Here is a 25681-nt window from a genome sequence, read left to right on the forward strand (position 1 = left end):
GGTGATAAAAATGATCTAAAACTAGATGTGATGAGGTTTGCACAAGTACGAGTGAAAACCACTGAATGATACACTTTAAAATGGTACATTTTACAGTTTGTGAATTACATCTCAATAAAGCTGTATTTTTTTTAAAGAATGTGCTGTTTAAAAATAAAGCTGGAGTGTTTATATTAATATTAGGAGATGTGGATTTCAGAGCAAAGAATATTGCCAGGCATAAAAAGTTAATTTTATGATAAACAAAAGCTGTCAGTTCATGAAGAGGATGTAACATTCCTAAACAATTACGTATCTAATAACAGAGCTTCAAAATAAGTGAAAGAATACTGTTAGAACAACAAAGAGAAGTATAGAAATTTGCAAATATTGTCAGCACAGTAACAAGTAGATAAGACATCAGTAATGATACTGAAGATTTGAACAACAAAATCAACCAAATAGACCTAATTAATATTTATAGATTACTCCATTCAACAGCAAAATGCATTTTTTTGGAGTACACATGGAACAGTTGCCAAGATAGATCATACTCTGGATTCATATCATACCATATATGTTTTCTGAGCATAATAGAATTAAATGAGAACTCAATAACAGAAGGATAAATTAAAAAGAAAAAGCTAAATAAATTATTTAGCTTTGGGAAGCTAAATAATATTCTTCTAAACAAGAAATTAAAAGAGAAATTAGAAAATATTCTTATCAGAATGAAAACAGAAAATATAAAAATTTCTGGATTGATGTTAAACTGATACTTAGAAAAAAAATTATAACCCTAAACATCTTTGTTAAAAAAAAAAAAGTTCTCAAATTAATGACATTAGCTTTAACCTTAAGAAATAAAAAAAAAAGAGGGAAGAAAATAACACAGATCAGAATATAAATTAATAAAATAGAAAAGAAAACAACAGAGAAAATTAAGTGTAATAAAAAAAATTGGTTTGATTAATCTCTACCTAGACTGATCAAGAAAATAGCAAGAAGACACAACTAAGCATTATTAAGAGAAAAAGAAGTCACAGATACTATGTAGTTTGCAGATAGCAAATGAATAAGAGATTATTATGAATAACTTCATGCTCAAATTAAAGACTTAGATGAAATGGACCAATTCTTTGAAATACACAAAAAAACAAAGCTCATTCAAACAGAAATACATACCCTAGATCTTCCTATATTGGACAAAGAAATACAATTTGTAGCAAAAGTAAAACTTCCTAAAAAGAAAGCTCAGGCCAAGGTGACTTCAGAAATATGGCAAAATCTACTAAACTTTTACAGAAGAAATAATACCAATTCTACACAAATTCTTCCAGAAAATTAAAGATGAGGCAATATTTATCAACTTGTTCTATGAGAACAATGTATCCTTGATACCAAATCTAGACAAAGACATTACAATAAAGATAAAAGAAAACTAGGTACGTAAATGTCACAGAAGCATAGACACAAAAAATTTAAACACAATATTAACTAATTTAAATTAAATTTAAATTTAACATGTATGCCTCAAATAAAAAGAATAATATATCTGGATTAAACTCTCCAATTAAAAGACAGATTTTGACATAATGAATAAAAAAAGGAGAGACTTACTTTAGATCAAAAGGCACAAGTAGATTGTAAGTGAAAGGATGAAAACAGATATTTCTTACAAATAGTAATCAAAAGAGAGCAGGGATGACTATACTATCAAATGAATTAGACTTTAAATTTTAAAAATTTACAAAAGACAAAGAAAGACATCATATATTAATAAAAGGTTTCCTACAGCAAGAAGATATAACAATTATAAACATTTACACACCTAATTACACACCATAAAAATATATGAAGGGACTTCCCTGGTGGCATGGTGGTTAACAATCTGCCTGCCAATGTAGGGGATATGGGTTCAAGCCCTGGTCCAGGAAGATCCCACATGTCATGGAGCAACTAAGCCTGCGAGCCACAACTACTCAGCCTGCGCTCTAGAGCCCACAAGCTGCAACTACGGAGCCCGCGTGCCACAACTACTGAAGCCTGCATGCCTAGAGCCTGTGCTCCGTAACAAGAGAAGCCACTGCAGTGAGAAGCTCGCACACTGCAAGGAAGAGTAGCCCCTGCTCACTGCAACTAGAGAAAGCCTGCGTGCAGCAAAGAAGACTGAACATTTAAATATATATATATATATATATGAAGAAAAAACCTGAGAATTGAAGGGATAGATAGTTCTACAATCACAGTTGGAGACTGCAGTATTGCACTCTCAATAATGTATAGAAAAAACAGACAGAAGATAAGTAAGCAAGTAGAGGACTCAACACCATAAACCAACTAACTCAAACAGACATATAGAGAACACTCTACCCAAAACAACATCATAAACATTCTTCTCAAGTGATGAATAGACGATATTTTCCAGGATAAACCATATGTTAGGCTACACACAGAAAAAAAATAGATATCATACAAAGTATCTTCTCCAACCATAATGGAATAAAGTGAGAAATCAATAGCAAAAGTAAAACTGGAAATGGCTTAAAATCAAAACTAATAACATTCACAGTAATGAAACAAATCAATTCATTCTATTGGCAAATATCCTGTGTCCACTTGAAATGTTGGGTTGGGTTATATTCTTTGTATTTTGGGAAATTTCAATGAATTTGAATGTATCCAATGGGTGCAATCACTATGGTGAATCGACTTGGGAAAATATACCTTGTGTAATAGACATAAGGTAATCAAGCCTGAGTAAAAGAAATGTTGACATGATCATAGTTCAAGACCTCAATTACTACAACATAGAACAATGTCATATTTCTTCTTGGTAACTCCAGAGATAAGGATTAGGACTTGGAGAGGTGAACTGTGATATAAAAATGTTTCCCCAAACACAGTAAAATGGAAAGATGAGTTTTCTTAAGAAGCATCCTCATCTTGATGGTGTGTATAGCCATTGGATGGCATTGTAGAGGATATCCTAGAATTTTGGTTATTTTGATCAATAATTTTTAAGATCTCATCCTACTCAATAAGATAAAAGTGAAAGAACAAGCTACTTCTGTGGTCAAACAAAATTTTATATATAATTATATGTAAGGACAGAGTAATGGATGACAAGTGCAATATAAAAACTAACCAGATTTATTGAATTTACTACTAATCAAGGATTAATGCATAATTTCAACAATCCCTACAGCTACACTATGAGATAGATATTATCTTTATCTTCCTTTCTCAATAGGGGGAATGAGACCAAGAAAAGGAATAAATTGCCCAAGGATGCACAACTAATAAGGGGTGGAATTGGAATTGAACCCAGGCTCTTCTAATTCTAGCTTCTTCAGAGCTCTGAATCACTGCACTTTATTGAGAATTTGTTCATAAATATATTGATGTATTGGTAACTGAGCATAAGTGAAAGTTATAGATATATAATAAAATAGAAAGGAAACATTAAGGAGTAAGTAATTCCTGGCTTGAGTAATGAAGGAAGAGTTTAAGGGTATGATATTTGGATTAGGCCTTAAGGAACAGGAAGAACAAGAAGCTGGCTTTTCATGTGTGAGAAATGATCCCCACAAAGCACAACTTTCTTTGATCTAGGGTAATGGTATAATGTGAATGGAACATAGTATAGAGAGATTGAAAATTGAGCTTGAAAAGTTTGCTGAACACAGAATTTTTTTTTTTGACTTTAGAAGCAGAGGTGTAGACTTTGGCTTGTTTTTTTATAAACACCGGTTCATTGGGACAGTTTGAGTAAGGTGTAGACATGATGAAAAGCAAGACTTTAAAAGGAGGATACTGACACTAATCATTATCTTTCACCTTCCTACACACTGGTGGTGTGTAGAAAATATTGCAAATAGTGTTGTGGATACTGGACACTGGAAAATTCCATGCTCAAAGAATTCAGACCCCAGAGAATTGGGTGGCAGTAAGAATAGAAGAGAATGGCCAGAATTCTAAAAAAAAAAAAAATCAGGAAAGAAAGTAAAAAGAGTAAAATATGCCTTACATCATAACACGTGGAGGGCTGCTTTATGCTGATGTTGATCTTAAAGAGTAAAAAACAGTCTTGGGGATGGAAATGTCAATAGCCTCAGCCTCACTGCCAAGGCTACTGTCATCTTTATAACATTGTCCCATCTCAGTTTGGTCATTAAGATGTCACTGATCCTCAAGCCTACCCATCTGTAAAGAAGAGACAGACTATACTACCCAAAGCAATCTACAGATTCAATGCAATCCCTATCAAACTGCCAATGGCATTTTTCACAGAACTAGAACAAAATATCTCACAATTTGTATGGAAACACAAAAGACCCCGAATAGCCAAAGAAATCATGAGAAAGAAAAATGGAGCTGGAGGAATCAGGCTTCTTGACTTCAGACTATACTACAAAGCTACAGTAATCAAGACAGTATGGTACTGGCACAAAAACAGAAATATAGATCAATGGAACAGGATAGAAAGCCCAGAGATAAACCCATGCACATATGGTCATCTTATCTCTGATAAAGGAGGCAAGAATATACAATGGAGAAAAGAGAGCCTCTTCAATAAGTGGTGCTGGGAAAACTGGACAGCTACATGTAAAAGAATGAAATTAGAACACTCCCTAACACCATACACAATAATAAACTCAAAATGGATTAAAGACCTAAATGTAAAGTCAGACACTATTAAACTCTTAGAGGAAAACATAGGCAGAACACTCCATGACATAAATCCCAGCAAGATCCTTTTTGACCCACCTCCTAGAGAAATGGAAATAAAAACAAAAATAAACAAATGGGATCTAATGATACGTCAAAGCTTTTGCACAGCAAAGGAAACCATAAACAAGATGAAAAGACAACCCTCAGAATGGGAGAAAATATTTGCAAATGAAGCAACTGACAAAGGATTAATCTCCAAAACATACAAGCAACTCATGCAGCTCAATTACAAAAAACAAACAACCCAATCCAAAACTGGGCAGAAGTCCTAAATAGACATTTCTCCAAAGAAGATATACAGATTGCCAACAAACACATGAAAGAATGCTCAACATCATTAATCATTAGAGAAATGCAAATCAAAACTATAATGAGATGTCATCTCACACTGGTCAGAATGCCATCATCAAAAATCTACAACCAATAAATGCTGGAGAGGTTGTGGATAAAGGGGAATCCTCTTGCAGTGTTGGTGGAAATGTAAATTGATACAGCCACTATGGAGAACAGTATGAATGTTCCTTAAAAAACTAAAAATAGAACTACCATACAACCCAGCAATCCCACTACAGGGCATATACCCTGAGAAAACCATAATTGAAAAAGAGTCATGTACCACAATGTTCATTGCAGTTCTATTTACAATAGCCAGGATATGGAAGTCACCTAAGTGTCCATCAACAGATGAATGGATAAAGAAGATGTGGCACATATATACAGTGGAATATTACTCAGCCATAAAAAGAAATGAAATTGAGTTATTTGTAGTGAGGTGGATGAACCTAGAGTCTGTCATACAGAGTGAAGTAAGTCAGAAAGAGAAAAACAAATGCTGTATGCTAACACATATATATATGGAATCTAAGAAAAAAAATGGTCATGAAGAACCTAGGAGTAAGATGGGAATAACGACTCAGACCTACTAGAGAATGGACTTGAGGATATGGAGAGGGGAAAGGGTAAGCTGGGACAAAATGAGAGAGTGGCATGGACATATGTACACTACCAAATGTAAAATAGATAGCTAGTGGGAAGCAGCTGCATAGCACAGCGAGATCAGCTCAGTGCTTTGTGACCAATTAGAGGGGTGAGATAGGGAGGGTGGGTGGGAGGGGGACGCAAGAGGGAAGAGATATGGGGATATACATATATATATATATGTATAACTGATTTACTTTGTTATAAAGCAGAAACTAACACACCATTGTAAAGCAATTATACTCCAATAAAGATGTTAAAATAAAAAGAAGAGACAGCTAACTGTTCGCAAAATTCATTTTCCATCCTTCTGCAGAAATATCATTCTAGCCATGCATATGACTCCTTAGTTTGTTGACACATTTGAACCTTCCTTGTAGTTAGATGTGTCATCTGATTGTGCTATTTCCCATGGAAAATGAGTGGAAGAGATTTGTACTGCTTCAAGGTCTAAGGCATAAGGCATCTGAGGGATTTCCTTCAATTGTAAATCCACGGTGACTGGGTTCAACTATGAAGATGACAGCAAGTCCTTAAGCACAGGGGAATAGGGAAAAAGGGGCCTTAGACCTTGGATCTTCACAGGAAGCAGCACCACCTTCTCACCTGAGATGCTCACCTGGGAATGATATGTGAGATAGATAAATTCCTGAATACTCTGCACTAGTGTGAGCTCTTTTTATTACATTAGCCTGGCCTCATCCAAATGAATTATGCCACCCTGTTCTACTATGGGAAGATGACCTTTTAGTGACAAAGGGAATGGAGCTCCTGAACAAAATGAGAGTTATAGATACTTACATAACTGGTTGATGGGGAGAACATTATATACAGCATATTGTGTCTAGTTATTTCACCTCATTTGGAAAAATTCTTTTAAATAGCCCTTGCCAGCATTGAACCAAACAAGCAAGACTCACCAATAGGTGTGATGTGTGTAAACGTATGTAATGCGTGCTCTTTGGGGATTTCAGATTCATTTTGTGTGAACATTTCAGAGTCTTTACTAACATGCATTAAGAATTCCTATGGAAGAGATCTTGTAGAGTGCTTCCTACATGTGTTGACCTTGGAACTATTTTCTTTTCTTTTAGAGTTTCTTGAGAGAAAGATGTTCCATATTCAACAGTGGAGTTTTTTTCACCAGTAACTCACATCAGATTCTTATCATTTCATTCTCTTCCTTCCTCTGCCTTACTATAAGTAGGGTGTGGGACATATACACTGGTTGTCCTAGGCCTGTTTTCCCTGTGTAGTTATTAATAATGCCCTTTTCATTCTAAAAAAGAGCTTAGGTTTGGATGACAATTTATATGGTCTGGTTTACCTCTAGGCAATTACAATCTAGGTTGGCATCTCTCTCTTTTCTCCTTCTCTTCCTTGTTCTTTCCTCCTTAGGTAAAGAAGTTAGTTTGGGGCTTCCCTGGTGGCGCAGTAGTTGGGAGTCCGCTTGCCGATGCAGGGGAAATGGATTCGTGCCGCGGAGCGGCAGGGCCCGTGAGCCATGGCCGCTGAGCCTGTGCGTCCGGAGCCTGTGCTCTTCAGCGGGAGAGGCCACAACAGTGAGAGGCCTGCGTACCGCAAAAAAAAAAAAAAAAGAACAAGTTAGTTTAATGGGTTAACAATAGTTAATGCTGGATAGGAATTCACTGGATTTAAAGAGATAAAGTGAGGTTTTTGGTAGAAATAATGATTTCATATCCAAGAAAGCCAAAACAATACATTAGATGATAATTTTAGTCAAAATTCCATCTCATTTAGTGAAAAAAAAAGAAAATAACCACCCGTATTAATTATGGAACTGTACTGGTAATTCAAGGACTATCAGAAGCAGCCAATAAAAATTTCAGGCTCCAAATGTCAAAAACCACCATATGAGGTATGAAAATGAGAAATCAACAGAGTACATCAGAGCAGTAGGATATCAGCTGGGGCCAAGCGAAGGATATTTCTGAAACTTTTTATGGAAGAATAGACTTATTTTGGCATTATTAATTGATTCAACAAGTACATAGTGGACATTTAGCATATTCCAGAAAGTGTGCTAGGAAATGGGACTGGAGAAGCTAACTGAGACGTGTCCTGGACTTCAAGAAGCTTATGGTCCAGTGAGGTAAGACAGATTATTACATGATGTGATAATTGTTTAACAGAGGCAAGAGAAGCTAAAATTTCAGGAGAGACTGTGATCAACTAATATAATAAGAAATATTATTACAACTACTGTTATACTGATATTATTACATGTAAAGATTATCTGATGGGCCAGACTTCACCTGCACTATTTCAAGGATTTCTTCTGATAGTGGTGTAATGTGAGTATTACCCCATTTTACATATTAGAAAACTGAGTTTTAAGGAATTAAAATTACTTATACCAAAGGTCACAAGTGCTAAGTAATTGATTTTGAAGACTGAACGTTAAGTGGAGAGAGAACTTCTTCCTGTCTTATACTCTTTTGACTTGGCTATGGGAGCAGGAAGAAGGAAGTTTGGTTAAACTTATATTAATGATAAGAAAAGAGAATATGATCTAAGGACACTCCACAAGTTTGTTAGTCTTGTTAATGACTAACAAATGTTAAGATTTAATGTTCTCTTTTTCAGACTTTTGAGCATTTCGGGGTTTTTTTTCTGCTCATTCAACAACTAATGCAAAATAATTACATTTCAGTTTTGGTAATATAGTCAGATTTATGCAGATTTTACTATTGTCTCTAACATGGTATCCAGAAGCCACAGAGGCCACATTTATTTCATGGGGGAGGTGGGGTTTGTGCTAGAGGGTCACCAGGTAGAAAGCAACAATTTAAAAAAAGAGAAAGGCCCAGATTCCTCCTCACCCAGAACTGCTGAGGAGAAAAATGGCTGTGGAGCTCTTACACCTGTCTGCATCTGTGCTTCTGCCTAGGAGCCCCTGGGAGAACTCTTGCAACCCACTTCTATCTTAATTGCATGCATTCAGAGATGCCCACAAATTGTTCAAAAGGGATGAAAAATGAAACCAAATTGTACATAATTGAAACAAGAACTGCACTGCAGAACATTTAATTTTAACTTTTCAAAATTCTGAGAAATGCAAAGTACAAATGAAGGAAGAACATGGTATTTAATGGAATTCAGCATTTATTTGAATAGCACTGCAGAAAGCCTAAATCACAGCAGGGATTTGTGTATTTTGTAAAGGTAATGGGAACATATATATATGTGTAACTGATTCTCTTTGTTATAAAGCACAAACTAACACACCATTGTAAAGCAATTATACTCCAATAAAGCTGTTAAAAAAAAAAAAAGGTAACCCACCTCCATTTGTAACTGACTTTGCTGCGGGTGATATGCAGTGACGGCTGACATCAGTAGCCTGCCTGTCCATAGGTGCAGTGAGCTGCTTTGACACTGTGTTGAGCTGAATAACTAATCACACTGGAATCTGAAAAACACAGTTCAGATGGCCCATGCTAACAGCTGCAGAAAAACAGTTACCAACAGAAAGAAACTGAGGATCATCTCAATCAAAACAATAACAAATGCTGACACTAACAAGAGGAACTCATCACCTGACATTTAAGAGTGTGGATAGACCTAGAGTCTGTCATACAAAGTGAAGTAGGTCAGAAAGAGAAAAACAAATATCGTGTATTAATGCATATATGTGGACTCTAGAAAAATGGTACAGATGAACCTATTTGCAGGGCAGGAATAGAGATGCCGATGCAGAGAATGGACGTGTGGACATGGCTGGTGTGGGGAAAGGGAGGTGGGATAAATTGGGAGATTGGGATTGACATATACACACTACCATGTGTAAAACAGATAGCTAGTGGGAACCTGCTGTATAGCACAGAGAGTTCAGCTCGGTGCTCTGTGGTGACCTAGATGGGTGGGATGGAGGGGGAAGGAGGTCCAAGAAGGAGGGTATATATGTATACATATAGCTGATTCACTTCATTGTACAGCAGAAACTAACACAACACTGTAAGACAACTATACCCCAATTAAAAAACAAAAACAAAAACAGTGTGTGCTCACTGTGCCCATTCTTGAGGATGTTGATAATCATGCTACTAACTTAATAGAGTCTGATATCTTGTCTTCTGGCAGCCACTATCCCTAGATGTACATTTATCTAGTTCACATAGTCTCATGTTAAGGACTTTAGGAACTTTCTTTTTGAGAAAGAAAAAATTTTAGGATCAAGTAATTTGATTTTGTTACAAATGTTAAAAACAAACCAACAACAAAATAACTGTCCCTAACTTCTTTTTGCTTGCGCTGATGGATATAACACAACACTTCTCTCCAGCTTCCATGATTTCAGTACAAATAAGGTAGCATGGTACTTCTCAACACATCAACGTCACATGGGAACCCATTAGAAATGCACCTTCAGGGGCTCCAGCTTGGATGTACTTAATCAGAAACCCCAGGGGCATTTCTGCATTGCAGAGGCCTCCAGTTAATTCTGATGCACACAGTGGTTCTCAGTGGTTCTGAGAACAACTGCAGCTGCATAATGCTTATTGGAGAAAAGCTATGGTGATATGAAACTCACTAGAATGTATGGACGGCTTTCAAAATATCATACCTATATCAGTAAAATATCTGCTTATCTACACTTGCCTCTCAAAATAAGATGCTATTTTTTTTTCTCCTAAAAGGATTGAGAAATGGAAGGGAAGGGTGAATGAAACTTGCATGTATTCAAGTCTGATATGTTCCCAAATTTGTCCTAAGGATTCTCACTTTAATATCTCTACTCCTCACCAACAATCATATGAATCAATCAACAGTAATTTTATTTTAAGACCAGGAACCTGAGCAATTTCAACCTGTCCGAATGACAGAGCTAGTACATTTCTTTTCTGAGGTCAAAACTGAAATGCTTAAAGAAGTCAGATAGGTAATATATATAAGTGAAAAAAGACCAGTAAATGACAAAAAGTACAAATGTGATGGAAAAGGCAACAGATCCTCAGCATTGATTCTGGGGAAAATTAGAGAGTGTGGGGAACAATGCATCTTCTAAAGACAGTATCTTCTAAATCTTCCTCCACTCTTCCAGATTGTAGTCAAAAGTATTTTGCACCTAATGTTGCCTGATCTGATTTGTTTTTCCCAGAAGAGACTAATATTAAATTTTACATAAAATCTTCTGGTTTTTAACATTGACCTTTAAAATATGTACATTCAAAGTATTTTGAATACCAAACCAAACACATCTGCTGGCTGAGTGTGACCAGGTGGCAGCCTCTGATACATTATAACATCAAAACCAGTCTGCTTTCCCCAACAGTCTGTTTCTGACATCCCTTCTGTCTGCCAGCTTGATAGAAATACTGTAGAAAACTCCCCTTTGGTATTTATTTTACATTTGTTCAGGCTCATGTCTAGTATTTCATCCCCTGGGGAAGAAATATAGACTTCTATTTCTAACAAAGTTCACTACGCTCAGCATATCAGGGTTTGCAGGGCAGCTGTCATGGGGAAGGGCATCTAATGGGATGACTTCTTCAGTCCTCTGGACCAAAAGGATATTTGTACCAGGATGCAGGTCTCCACACTGGCAAGACACATTCCTATCTCACTGTCAACCAGCAAGAGCAGCAATCAATATTTCTGTAATTACTATGCTTCCTCTTTGACATAGCTAAAATCCAGTCCTGTGCTAGCTCTGCAAACAAAGCTTTTCTCAATTCTTCTTTTTAATCCTTCTTTACATATTTATTAGACCATTTTGGACCACTCCATGCAAACTGGCTGAGAGTAACCAGCAGAATGAGCCCCACTGCTGGACTATCAAACCATCAGTGGAGATTGGACAGGTCCTGATGAAATAAATGTTGGCTGCTGACTCTTCCAATTTTGCTGCATTCTTCCATGTCACTAGTGCAGGCTTGTCCGAGATTGAGATATTTGCAAACTGTCATCTTTCATAAATATCTGCCTTGAGTGACACTTACTCCCTCCACCACTTCTCTTTGAAATGCACCTGGTGGGCTGCTAGCCTGAGAAATTTCATTGCTTTTGATATGTGATTAGCAAAGAGATGTTTCCTCCTCCTGGCTCCTATGCCTTCTCTCCCCCACCCTCCATCCCACCCCTCCTTGACCTTTCCCTTTCTTGCCTTTTTCTCACCACCTTTGGAAAAGTCTCGAGTCACAGCTCTAAAATGCTAAAGACAGCAAATTGGTCAGAATTGTTAGGATGCTAACTCCAAAAACACTTTTGTTCAACTTGCCAAAACTACAGTGCATTGTAAACAATCTAAAGTTTATCAAAGCTTTTCAGGTTAATTTAACCTCCTCTTAACATGCAATCCTCTAAAATCTCCAGGTGGGCTCTCCAAATGTTAATATGTTTACAGGAATGGGTCTTGTCTTCTTCTTATTTTTTTTTAACATCTTTATTGGAGTATAATTGCTTTACAATGGTGCGTTAGTTTCTGCTGTATAACAAATGTCCTTTTGTCTCTAACCTCCAACAGAAAGGGAAACAGCATGTTTTAATGACAAAGTTAGTAACAATATTTATTATCATGTCCGTAGCCTGTTTTTTTTTTTGGATTGTTGTAAGAGCCCCCTGCAGCAGCCAACCCTGCCACCACATCAAACTCAAATCTCCAACTGGAAAATGATCACTACATTAAATGGAATTACCCCTTATTAGAAATGAATATGTAAAGATTACAGGATAATCAAACATTCTTCATTCCTATTATATCTGATCATATTTCCCATGCATAATTTATCTGAAAGAGGTTTAATATCTTAATGTAGGATTATTTTTTTATATATTTGGATAGGAGAAATTTTAATCATAGGATTAAGAGAAGTTCTAATTTTCAGTATAATCTTGGTAGGTTTTTAAAACCCATAAAATATAATTTAGCATATAAAACCTTTACAACCTTATTTTGCTACAAAATTTTGCAGTGTTTCTATTATCAACTGAAAATTAATTTAAATCTAGTGATTAATGAATCAATTTTCTCTCCAGGTTATAAAAGAGTTATAAAATACAGTTTTGCTCAGTTATCAAAAGACATAAAAACAAAAGTACAGTTTTGGTCAGTGTATCAAGTTGTAGTGTCTTACAGTTTTGATTTTCAATGCAAATTTGTGCCAAAAACAATGTGATGAATGTAATACGATGTAATGTAATATTATACTATAGTATATACTACACTAACTATACTACATTATAATATGGCACAGTAATATGAGGTATATGCTGGAATTACCTTGATTTCCACTAGAATTTTCTCACTTGCTATATAACAATTATTTATATAATGTGATTAACAAGTAATTAATATAAGCTTATATGTCTTAACAATACGCTTTTTTTCTTTTTCGGTACGCGGAACTCTCACTGTTGTGGCCTCTCGCGTTGCGGAGCACAGGCTCCAGATGTGCAGGCTCAGCAGCCATGGCTCACGTGCCCAGTTGTTCCACGGCATGTGGGATCTTCCCGGACCAGGGCACGAACCCATGTCCCCTCCATTGGCAGGCGGACTCTCAACCACTGTGCCACCAGGGAAGCCCACAATATGCATTCTAAAATTTATTTTTAAGCTTTTCAATTTTTATCATATATGAGTAGATATTTATTTTATCGGCTATGATATATTTTAATTATATTGTTGACTCATATTAGACAATTATGGATTTAGAGTGAGCAATTGATGGAAACTTAAGGAATCTTTCATTTGATCTCAGAAATATAACTTAATCATGCTCTGCAGATAAAAATTATGAATATCACTGGAAAAGAAACGTTCATAAACATTAATTAATTTTCCCATGTCTCATTGTTTATAGAGATATTTTATCATATCCAATTAAATTTTCCATATTAACAAGTAATTTCTTTTCAGTTAATTCTATCCATACTAGATAACAAAAATGAGATTTTTAACTAAGAAGTTACATTCAACTGAGAAATTTTGGAGTTTCAATCATTGATCATTCTAAGCACTGTCACAAATTTTACCTCACATATTCTTCACACTCATTCCCCATGGAAAGTAAGTACTACAAATCCCATTTTGTAAGTATTTAAACTCTACTTCAGAGACTTTAAGAAACTTGCCTTCAATGAAAAAAAATATGCATATGGCTGGCTGGCAGAGGTGGGCAACAGACCTGGCTTCCTGGTCACCACACCTAGTTTTTCATACTTCTCAACATAATTCCTTTCTTATTTTCTTTGGAATAATTGGCCATCATTACTGTGCCAACTCAGCACAGTACAAAAGTCTAGAGCTCTAGCAATTCTCAACTTTATGTATACATATTAATTTACTTTTAATCAAATTTGAGGCTTTCTAAAGCCTATACAATTTTTAAGGCTTTATTTATTTATTTATTTTAGATTAGTCTTAGTTTCACAGCAAAACTGAGCAGAAAGCACAGAGATTTCCCATATTCCCCTGTCCCTACACATGCCTCGCCTCCCCTACTATCATTATCTCTCACCAGAGCAGTATGTTTGTTACAATTGATGGACCTACATTGATACATCATAATCACTGAAAGTTGGTAGTTTACATTAGGGTTCACTCTTGGTATTGTACATTCTATAGGTTTGGACAAATATATAATGACACGTTTCCATCATTATAATATCATACAGAGTGTTTTCACTGCCCTAACAATTCTCTGTGCTCCACCTTTTTACCCCTCCCCCACTCCCCAACCCCTGGCAATCACTGATCTTTTTACTGTCTCCATAGTTTTGCCTTTTCTATAATGTCATACAGTTGTAATCATATAGTATGTAGACTTTTCAGATTAAGCCTGTGTACTTTTTGTCCCTCCAGGATTTTGTTTTTGAGGCTTTGATGGCTCTAGTATACATTTTCTTGCTAAACCCCTGAGGATGCAAGACATGAACATAATCTTTTTACAATGTACAATAACTGGTCTAGTGATAGTTATTCATAGTTTCTAGACATATATGATGAAACGTTATGTGACCACTTATCAGGAATAGCAGAGAAGTAATTTCTGAACCAAAAAAGGATGTAACAAATTTAGACTTAGATAGCTTCTGAGATCCTTCCAACTCTATGACTGTAAGTCTATAGGAAGGTACGTTTATAATTTTCTTTCATTAATCCTTTAATAAAACATGCATTTATATATTTCATAAAACATTTCCCAATGATTCAGTGGAATTTTTATGTTACTGACTTGAATTTCCAGTAGTAGTTTGGATACTTAAAAATTTTAGTCTCCATTTATTTGTCTGACTTGGAAGCACTAAAAGACTCTGAATGAAGGCGGAACAAACTTCTCCTACAGTGAATCATCTCTGACAGTAAATCAATAATAAACCCATTAAAGAGATCCTTTTTTGTCTGTCTTTATTTCTTTCAATTTAATTCTGAGATTTGTTCTTTAATCATTATCTTTGTATCATAGAAATGGCATATGTCAATTCAATGATGAATTTCCACCAACAATGAGGCATGTATTAGACTATATCCTTTGAATATACCCTTGAGCTATCATCAACCTAATAATACATGCTTATCAACTGCCTTCATTAGTGGATTTTAATTAGTCATTTTGTAATTTTATTGTTCATTTTTCTTGGAAGTTACTCAATCCACTTTTTAAAACTTGAACATTTTGCTTCAATGTGAAAAGCCAAATGAGGAAAATACCTCTTTCAATTTTCTTGTTCAGAAATCACCTCATAAAAATATGACAAAGTAATTTAAAAATATTTAATATGATGACATTAATGATTGGAGGAAGGGCTATAGTCTCTCTAGCAAGTTACTTCACATCAACTAGACTGACACTATCTCTGGACTGATAGTTCTAATTTGATTAAAAAAGTTGAGACCACTACTATAATTTTGCCTGGGTTGCTAGCTCGCAAACATTAAAAGACCTTTTTGTCTCCACTCTTCACAGACTGAAGGAGTAAAGGCAGTGTTACTTTAGGAGAGGAAAAAACAAACAAACAAACAAAACAAACAAACTAAAACCAAAACAAAACCTCAAGTTGTTACTGAACCCAGGTTTGGCTGCTCCTACTCATAAGCCAGTAATTTGAGAGGCAAGTGTCGGTAGAAAGGAAAGGTGCTGTAATCAGAAAATTTGGCAACCTGGGGAGAAGTTGGACTTATGTCATGAGACCAACTCCAAAGATTCTATTCAGCCATGACAGTTTTCAAAAGGGAAAATGGTGGGGGAGAGGAAGGGTCTTAGTGAGTCATCTAGGCAGGGGGTTGGGTTCTGCTTCATTCTCTGTTGCGTGCAGGCTGCCTGACTCTCTCTTCAGATGTTATATTGCCCGAGTGATCTGCCTGCAGGATTGCTTAACGGCGCTGTTGGGTGTGGGGAGCTAGTCATTTTTTTTAACTGCTTAATTCTTCATTCTTACTTCTTTTTATTAGGAAAAGAATAAACAGGTTAGACAAGGCATGGTGTGCATTCAGGAGGCACACGTCAGGAGTTATGTTAAGTTGCCTAGTGATCTCATTCCTATAATTAGGTTCTTTCAATGTTAGAGGGGAATAGAAATGTGCAAATGGGAAAGGGGCAAAAAAGCTGCTTTCAGTGGTTCTTTGAAATGCTGTTTACCAATGTTAGTCAAGTTTACCTAAAACCTTTGACATAATAATTAACTTGTTTATTGAAAAGTAAGTTTAGCAACTGAAGCCACTGATATAGGAAGAATGTTTTCCCCACCTCTTTCAGCTAAGAGAACAATGAAAATTGGGTAGAAATCACAGTGTAAGTTTAGCATTTTGGTTGACCCAGAATAGCCCCTCATTTCATATTAATTGAATAAAGATATAAATTAATCAATTAAAGCATGTTTTGGAATTCCTGATTAGTTAGAAAATGTCTTATGTACCATTTCATTTTATCTTTCAATATCATATCAATTTTACTTTCAATTCATGACCATGTTTATTTGTAGAACATCTACTGCATGAAAGGCTTTTCACTATGTGCCAGAGTGGATATAAGAATAAATGAGACACAGTTCTTGGCCTCAAGGAGCTTACAGAATAACATTTATTTTTCTTTAATAGGGTATAGTCAATCTTGAAAACAACCTGAATTCTACTGCAAAGAAAATAGCAGCTGTAATTGTGGGGTAGAGTCTCTGGACTCATGAGTTTGCAACCTGTTTCTTTTGTGAGTCCATTGTTATCAAATAGAACATTTGATATTTATTTTGCAATGAGAATCTTCAACGCATTGCCTGCATTTGGAAATCTCATTTGCAGATGTGGCCGCCTGATTTCCAGTGTCCAGATGGATCCTGACTACATGCCAAATAACGTTTAGGGCCCATGAAATTCATTAGGACTATTACTTCTGGCATGATTTTAGGGGAAGAAAAAGTCCTTGCCCAAGAATAAACCTCACTTCTTGCCTTTATTTGACTTTCTGAGTCACCAACGAAAAGTTTTAAGTGTCTGATCTGAATGCATGGGGATACCAGACGAACTCCAGGGTCCCTTCTTGCTTCATATTTTGAGATATGAATGCCCCCATAATTGTCCATTGTTTAATGTATTTTGCTTGCATAAAACTGCAGGCATACTGCTTTATTCTTACTGCTACGCCCCGTACATTGGTGCTTGTTTTGGTGTGAATAGGCCACTCTGCTAATCTGAACTTGTATTGTCATTCGAAAACATGCACTCCTAGCTTTACAGTAATGTGATTATGGGTCTCAAATCTATCTTGTGTATGTAGAGGCACTTTACATCTGAATACTTCTTCCCCAACACACAAACACAGACATACACAAAGACCCACAGGTATGCCATTTCTCCTCCAAGTTAATCAAATTTAAAGGGTTGACTAGGAAGTAAATTCGACATCATGGGAGAAATGTCTGGCCCTTAGAACACAAAAAAGACTGCTCATTCACATGAAAAGTGGAATGAAATCACCCAAAAATTACATTTCAAGCAACAGTTCATCCATTACCATTATTAGACTTGAAACTTTGTTTCCTGTTTCTTTTGTATTTTTCCTGGGTTATTTTCTCACTTGTGATGAAAATAAACATAAAAACAAGGAATACAGAAATAATGTAATATTTTTCTAATGTTTTCAATTAAGCAGCAGCTGCTGTTACCAAGCTGTCATCTCTGTTGCTATGGGGGTTGTGTGTCTGTGCCAGTGTAGGACTGGTTACTTTAATATACTCATCCTATTGCTAATGCTGTTATACAGAATCTCTGTTAATATCGTTAACCTAGTAGGGTTCTGAAAGGGGTTCTGTCTTCTTTATTAAATCTGCTCGTAGTTGGGAGCTCAAGATTTCTTTATATGAAACTGAAGAAGATCTCATGTATCAGATGAGACTTACAGGACAAAGAAAATCCAAGACTTAAGAATCTTGTTGGTGTTTTGAGATGCACTGAGTCTGCTATGATGCCTTGGTTTCCCTAGTATAACTGAGCACAGCATAGTTCAAAGGTACCTATAGTAAAGCAAGTACACATATTTCAGAGCACAGTGGATGACAGCCCTCACTCCATGTGTGCAGTGTTACCCTACAGCAACAGACCTCCCAGAGAACAGATATAATTCAAGAGCTAAACTTAATTGATTCAGCTCTTGGCACAAAGTCTGGTATACCAGAAGATCTGTTAGAAAAGATCTTTGCTGAATGAATGAATTTGTTGAATGAACTTTGTGTTATAACCCAGCCTTTCAGCTTCTTTGAAATGGTGAGTAATTCTCTCCTCACCCTCAAGCTCTTGCCCCTTCATCTAGACTTGTAAAATCCAGAAAGTAGCAAACTGCTACATTCATGAAAGGATAAACTTTTTCCTTCAGCCTGGGCTTTTTTAATCCCCAGGTCCCACAACACATTTCAAAACTGACACAAGTGTATCTCTTTCCCATCCCACAGTAAAGTGAGTCTCACTGGGTTTTGAGGGTGCAGATTTAGTATCTGAGAGCTGGTCTGTTCTGTCCTTCAGCTGAACAAAGCAACCAAGGCAAAGCCTCAGATAAAATACTGGGAGATAGAACTGATAGACTTTATACTTGACATCTTTTTGTGACTGGCTTGCCATCTCATTGAGAGCAGGAGTTATGCCTTATGCTTCTTTATACATCCTATGTTGTCTTGCATAAAACAAATGCTTAGTAAACATTCATTGTGTGAAGTTAGAGACGAGGTTGTAGGGGTACCTCCCATACTTTCCTACTTTTCTTTGTGGCCATAGTCACTAACATTGTTCCAGGCTTCTCAGCCTTTACCTTGGCCATTTAAAAATTGCTTTTTGTAGTTTCCTTTCGGTTTCAAAGCACTTGAAGACCTAATATAATTTTATGATTGGAACAAATCTTGTGTCTGTAAGTGTTTTATGAACAAATGGCTTTCCCTACACTGGTTATTGATAGACCATGGCTAGGACTAAGTTTCCTGAATGTACATGGACTGTGAGTGAGAAATCAACATTTGCTATGATAAGGCCCGCTTCTGTGACTGTTTGTTAAAGAAGAATAACCTATAGTTTTTCCTGGCTAATACATTTTTTTTCAACCACACTATTTTGTTATTTATTCATAATACTTTTGTACTTTAGTTAGTTCTATGTCATCTGTGTCTTTACGTCTGTTCTTGCCTACCAAGTACATAACCATTAAGAAAACCATTAAGATTAGTTTAAAATATCTCTGCCTAACTGGAGATATAACTACAGGTAAACAAGTGTTATTAGCCAAAATCCCTCTATTGTAATCATCTTTAAATATACTAAATTCACTTATGAATTTAATTCTGTCCCATTCTCCTTCAAAGTACTAAAGTGCATTTGAAGATAATAGAAACAGGAACAATAGCTTGAGGTAAGTTGGACTTGGTTCATTCCCAGGTCCACTTATCAATCTGTGATGATGAGCTAAATATCCAAATTTCAAGTCTTCTCTTCTGTAAAATGGGAATGATCCTATTGTTTCCTTACTTTATGGAATTAGGAAATCAGAAGAAAGAATATATGTAAACACTGTCTGTATAGTGTAAAACCCGATATAAATATAATGTCATATCTTATATTTCCTGTCTCCTCTCCTTCCAGCCACATACTGAGAAGTTAAAGGTGGTCCTGTAGCTTGCTATGGCCAATAGAATGCGAGCCAAAACAGGACACGCTACTTCTGGGCAGAAGATTTAAAACCCAGTGATTGATTCTTTAGTCCTTTTTATTTGCCATGGTATGCAGCAGTGCTCCAGATGGTAGTTGCTCCTTCAACAAGGACATAAATTTCATCTCAGAATAAGTGGTGGCTTCCTGTAGTGCTAACTTGTAGGTTGTTAGATTGCATTCAGAGTCAGCTGGGAGAGTGAGGCGATTGATTAGTAGTGTCGGTCAAGAGTGAGGAAAGTGACCTAATACAAATGCTATTGTACTCACCAAGCAGGAGTCCACAACCTGCTTTTTAAAAATGGGAAGCTGAAACCCAAAGAAGATCAGTGACTTGTTTAGGGTTGCATAGCCAGACAAGGGTAAAGTTGGAATATTATTATTTATTTATTATTTGTGCTCTCTGCTTCCATTAGAATGTAGAGGTAGTTTAGAAGATAAGGTATGTATGTGTATGATAATATAATTTGAACAGAAGTAGAAGGCTTACAGTCAAGGAAATTGAAAGGAACAAGACTTGCCAAATGCAAAGTCTGCTGGTGTGGTTATTGTGACTAAGTAATGTATCTAATTCTGAGGTTCCTAGAAGTCAAGGTCCTTCTAAGTTATTGGTGCTTACATTTGGCTTTAGCTCTCTTCCGTAACTCACTTTATCATGTGCCTGAACAGAGAGATACAATTATGGGTTTGACCTAGTTTTACCAGAAAGGACTGTAAAACCAGTGGTGTCAAAAAAGCAAGGGAGCCTAAGACTCAGGAATGAGTTAACTGGAAGTTACTAGGTCATTCTAAAGCTGGTTAGCATACCTGTTCCTGAGGAAATATAATTCAAAACCTGATTGAATTTGTGGATTATTTAACAATATTTGTTGAGGTTTGAAAGGAGCACAGTTACCATTTTAGCAACTGGAGACTGGTTCAGTCAGTAGCTCCACAATTCTGCTGTTGTGCTAGATTCAGGAGGATGCTCAGAACCTGCCAATTAAATGACAATCTCTTCTCCTTACCATTCTGATGGCCTGTCTCAGGGAATTCAACTTCAGCAAAGTTGCAAACAAGCCTCAAAATTTGTGGAGAGAAAGTGTTAGAATTGGAAATAAGCCCAATCATCACCTCAGTGAAACAACTGACTCAATTTATCATTAACCAACTTTAGTGTACATTTTTAAAAGTTAAGAATTCTTCAAAAACACTTAACAAAATACCATTATAAAACCTAAGGAAATCAATAATAATTTCTTACTATTATCAAAAATCTCTCAGTGTTCATATATCCTTAATTGTATCATAATTCTTTTTTAGGTTGGTTGGTTCAAAAGAGTATTCTCCCAAAAGACATACAGCTGTGGAATCTCTCTCTCTCCTTTATTTTTTTTTGTTGTTGTGGTAAGAATACTTAACATGAGATCTATCCTCTTAACAAAATTTTTAGTGTACAATACAATATTATTAACCATAGGTACTATGTGGTGCAGCAGATTCTCTAGAACTTATTCATCTTGCATAACTATGCAACAGCATGGATGAGCCTTAAGGACATTAGGCTAAGTGACATCAGCCAGTCACAGAAGAACAAATCATGCATGATTCCACTTATATGAGGTATAGAACATAGTCAAACATATAGAAGCAGAGTAGAATGGTGGTTGCTAGTGGCTGGGGGGAGGAGAAGAGGGGAATTGTACGGTCTATTTCAATCTATAGATTTCTCTCCATGTATTTTTTCCTTGCAACTTACCTTTGATGACCCCGTTATTTTTTTCCTATAAAATTTTCCACATTGAGAACTTTGCTAATTTTATCTTTGTTCTCTCATGTCTGTATGTCCTGTTCATAGGTTGTTGGATCAGTGGATGATCAGATTCAGGTTCAATTATTTAGCAAAAAATATTTCATAGGTACTACCATGCATTACCATCAGGAAACACATAATATCTAGATATGTGTGTGTGTGTGTGTGTGTGTGTGTGTGTGTGTGTGTGATGTTTGCATTTACCTATTTATTTTAAAATTCCCTGTCACCTCTCACCTAGGGGTAAAGTTACCCCTCTGGAGAGTAAGAGCCTCTAAGATCTCATAGCTGATAACCAGGTAGACTTTTCCAACCAAATAAGTGCTTGTGCCAAGTTGAGTGATTTCTTATAAATGAATCATGATATTTCCCAGTAATAGGAAAATATAATCACACTAATGTACAAACCATGTTGATTCACTCACTACAAGCACTCTTTTGCTATTGATTAAGGATTATAGGTAAAAAAATAAATAAAATAATGCCAAAAGTTATCATTTATTGAGCACTCATTATATTCCAGAGATTGTTCTAAGCTCTTTATGTGAATTTACATTTCCTTCTTTTTTAATTCTGATAACGTTTTCCAGCCAGGATTTCTTCATCTACTTACTAAGGATTATTGAGTAACTACTATCAACCAGGCACAGTTCTATGAACTGGGTTCATAAAGGTTCAATCACTCACCCAAGGTCACAGACAGGATTTAAATTGTAGGGGATTGATTAAATAGGCTGAAGTATATCCACACAGTGGAATGCTATACAGCTATAACAAGAAAGGAGACATTATTTTCACATCCTTGTGTGGCTGATCTTGTGTAGTTCATCGTTGTGAGGTTAAGGAAAGAAAGAAAATTGGGGCAAAGTGTTTATAGCATTTATATCTTAGACATTGTGGTACCTAAGGAAGATGAAGGGTAAATTAAAACCAAAAAGAGGAACAAATATGCTTAGAGCTAGAGGAGGGATAGAGCAAGGTGAGGGGATAGGAGAGGTAGTTAGTCTTCTTTAATCATACTTATTTTGCAGTCTTGTAAAAGGATGGAATCACCTCTAGGGACAATATCATGGAACAGAAGGGAAAAGGAGAAACTAGGAGAAGGTAGAGCTAATTAAATAAACAGGATTTTAATATAATTAATTATTATAATTTAGAATACTATAAACATTAATTATAATTATTATATTAACTGTATAAATATGCATTGTATATTATTTTATATTAAATTAATATTCTTGGAGAGACATGGAAAATGATACACCCATAAAAACACAACCATCCAAAAGTCTGAGAAATTTCACATTTTCTTATTACTTAAAACATTAAGTAAATAAATAGGTAAATGGCAACAGGGCACAAATGAAGAGAAATGAATGAGCTCAAAGTTCATTCTGAGGTGTTTCTACTAGAACACAGTGCAAAAGAATAAAGCAATGCAAAAAATATTGAAGAAAGTTTAAGAAATCCTTAGAAATCTTCACTTCCTTAACAAAGAGTTCAAAAGGAGCAGGTAGAAACTATTGGATGGAGGGAGGAAGTACTTGAAGCAACAGTGAGGGAATATTTCCCATGGTTAAGAAAAGACAGAGCTGCCCACTTTAGAGGCTCACCCAATTCCAGAAAAAAAGAACAGGAGGGAGAATGTATATATATATACTCTTAACACACAACAGATAATACACAAAAGAAAAGGAATCCACTATTTTTGCCTGGCCTTTCCTACAAGACCAGATAAGCACAAGTCTTAGTTGTCGGTGCTTCACCATGACAGTATAAAACCTGCCATCTAGCAGGGGATAAGTCACTGCTTATTACAGGAAGAGTGCAAAAACCAGAAGAAGGTTGAAGCTCTGAAGACAGCCTCCATTGATTCATAGCTTGCTGTGGGACTGGTGGCCTCCTTCCAGTGAGGGACCATCACAGTGCAGGGGAAGATACATTACAGGGGGTCAGGAAGCATGGCTGTTGGGTTTGGTCTTCCCATCAAATAGCTGTGTGACTTTGGGCAAATTTCTATCCCCTGCTAAGCTCCCATTTCCTTGCCTATAAATGTAGGAGTTGAATTTGACAATCTCTGAAGTCCATTCTAGCTTTATCCGTCCATGTCCAGTGAAGCTCATCCGCTCCTCCAGCTATTTTTCACAAAGTTTTACCCACCTGTGAAGCTGCTTTGATATGGCTGCCATTATGCTTTCTTCCAATTTTAGGGCATTTTCTGCTTTCTTACTTTACTAGACAATCCATGTTGTTCAAGGCTGAACTCTTCTTAGATAAGTGTCAAGCATTTTCCTTAAGATTCTGTGCTGATGAAAAGTTTTACCTCATGTAACTTGAGAATTTCTCCAATGGAAGATGTCTGTTTAAAAAAAGCACAGCTAACAGTGCGTGATGCTTTTCCAATGCTGAGAAACTAAACGCTATTGCTTCTCATGTGCTAAACTATGCATTAGGGCCCCTCTCGCCCTTTGGCTATCTTTCCATCTATTTATGATTCTAGGTGTAGAGGTGTAATGGCATGGTATCTTTTAAGGTCATATTTCATGTTGATATGATTCTACAGGAATAGAGAAAATGATTGAGTGATTGCTTACTGAGCACCTTCTATGTGCCAGACACTTTCATAATGAAAGTCCTTGGCAGCTTGGGGAGGTAGGTGTTATTTCTTCTTTAGAGGTACTGAAATTAAAGGTCAGAATGCTAGGCATTTGACCCACCAAAATTTCTGCTCCATCCTCCCTTTTCAGAGCTATAAAGTTGCAGTGTGTCCTCAAAACGATAATTCCCAGTAGCGGAGCCCTTGTTCTTAACACTTAGGAGAGAGCAAGGCTCTAGATTTAAATAAACAACTTTCTCTTGTATGGTTTCTTACCATGGACTGTAGCACATTTTGAATATCACTTAAAACATTTCTTTGACCAATATCAAGATGGCATTTAACATAACAAGATAAGCATTGTTTTTCTCAATGAAATCTGCCCAACAATTTCTTTCTAACCTGTAGGCATAGAGCCAAGACCAGAAAGGGTCCCTGTAAGAAAAACTTTTACACAATCCATGCTCTTGTCTGTAGTGTTCTATTTTCTGAGTGATGGATTGATTTGGGGAGTCCATCCCCATTCTCTTATTTTAGGAGCTCTTGACATGATGTGCTCAGTTTTTGCTTTAAATTTCTTAAGTGTGGAACATGTTTCTTTAACATTATGCATTCTTAATGCTTTTTGTTTTAAAATTGGATGATGCCTCTTGACACTTTGATGAGTAATGCCGTTTTGTGGCTGATCAATGTGTTGCAGCTATTTAATAAAGGCCAGAAACAGGTGAGACATTGTGCTCAACATCCTCCAAGAAGATCATCTTAAATTTTTGTCGATGTTGGTGAAACAGAAGTAGAGACAGGTCAGGTTAAATTTCTTCACTGCAGAAAGACATTGAAAGAGGTTTGCTAAGTTACCTCACCTTTAATAAAATGAAGTCATCTTATATAGTAATATATTAATATTACAGTTGGATTTAAACTCATGTAGACCAAGTTTTACTTAATAGCTAAATCAAATTGAATCTCAGATTTTATTAGTGATAAAATGACAATAAAACAGGTCTGGTCAGTAAAGATAATAACTCGATTCAGTACTTTGGATGTAAGTGTTTAAGGTTTCCATGATAAAACTGTAATTTTATACCCCAAAGTGTGTTAATAACATTAAGTGAGGTAATAGGCAAAGTGCACTGACAATGCAATACCCTCAGGACCACAGTAATAGAAATAATTTATAATGTATCAGCAATAAAATCTTTAATGTTATCTCAATTCAGGCCAGGCATATAACTGAAGTTTCAGATTACACATGTCCCTTCCCTCCCCCTGCTTTGGACACAAGTGTTAACCTAAAATAATTAAGAAAATGGTTTTCAGAGTGCAGAACCCTATCACAATTATGAGCATAAAGACCAGCCTATTAACTATTTCCACCCCAATCCATTTATGTTTGATTGATAGAACTTGATTCCAAAGTTAGTAAGTAAGCATTTCTAAAAATAATCCTCTGAAGTCT

Source organism: Tursiops truncatus, chromosome 2, assembly GCF_011762595.2.
Source record: "Tursiops truncatus isolate mTurTru1 chromosome 2, mTurTru1.mat.Y, whole genome shotgun sequence".
NCBI lineage: Eukaryota > Metazoa > Chordata > Mammalia > Artiodactyla > Delphinidae > Tursiops > Tursiops truncatus.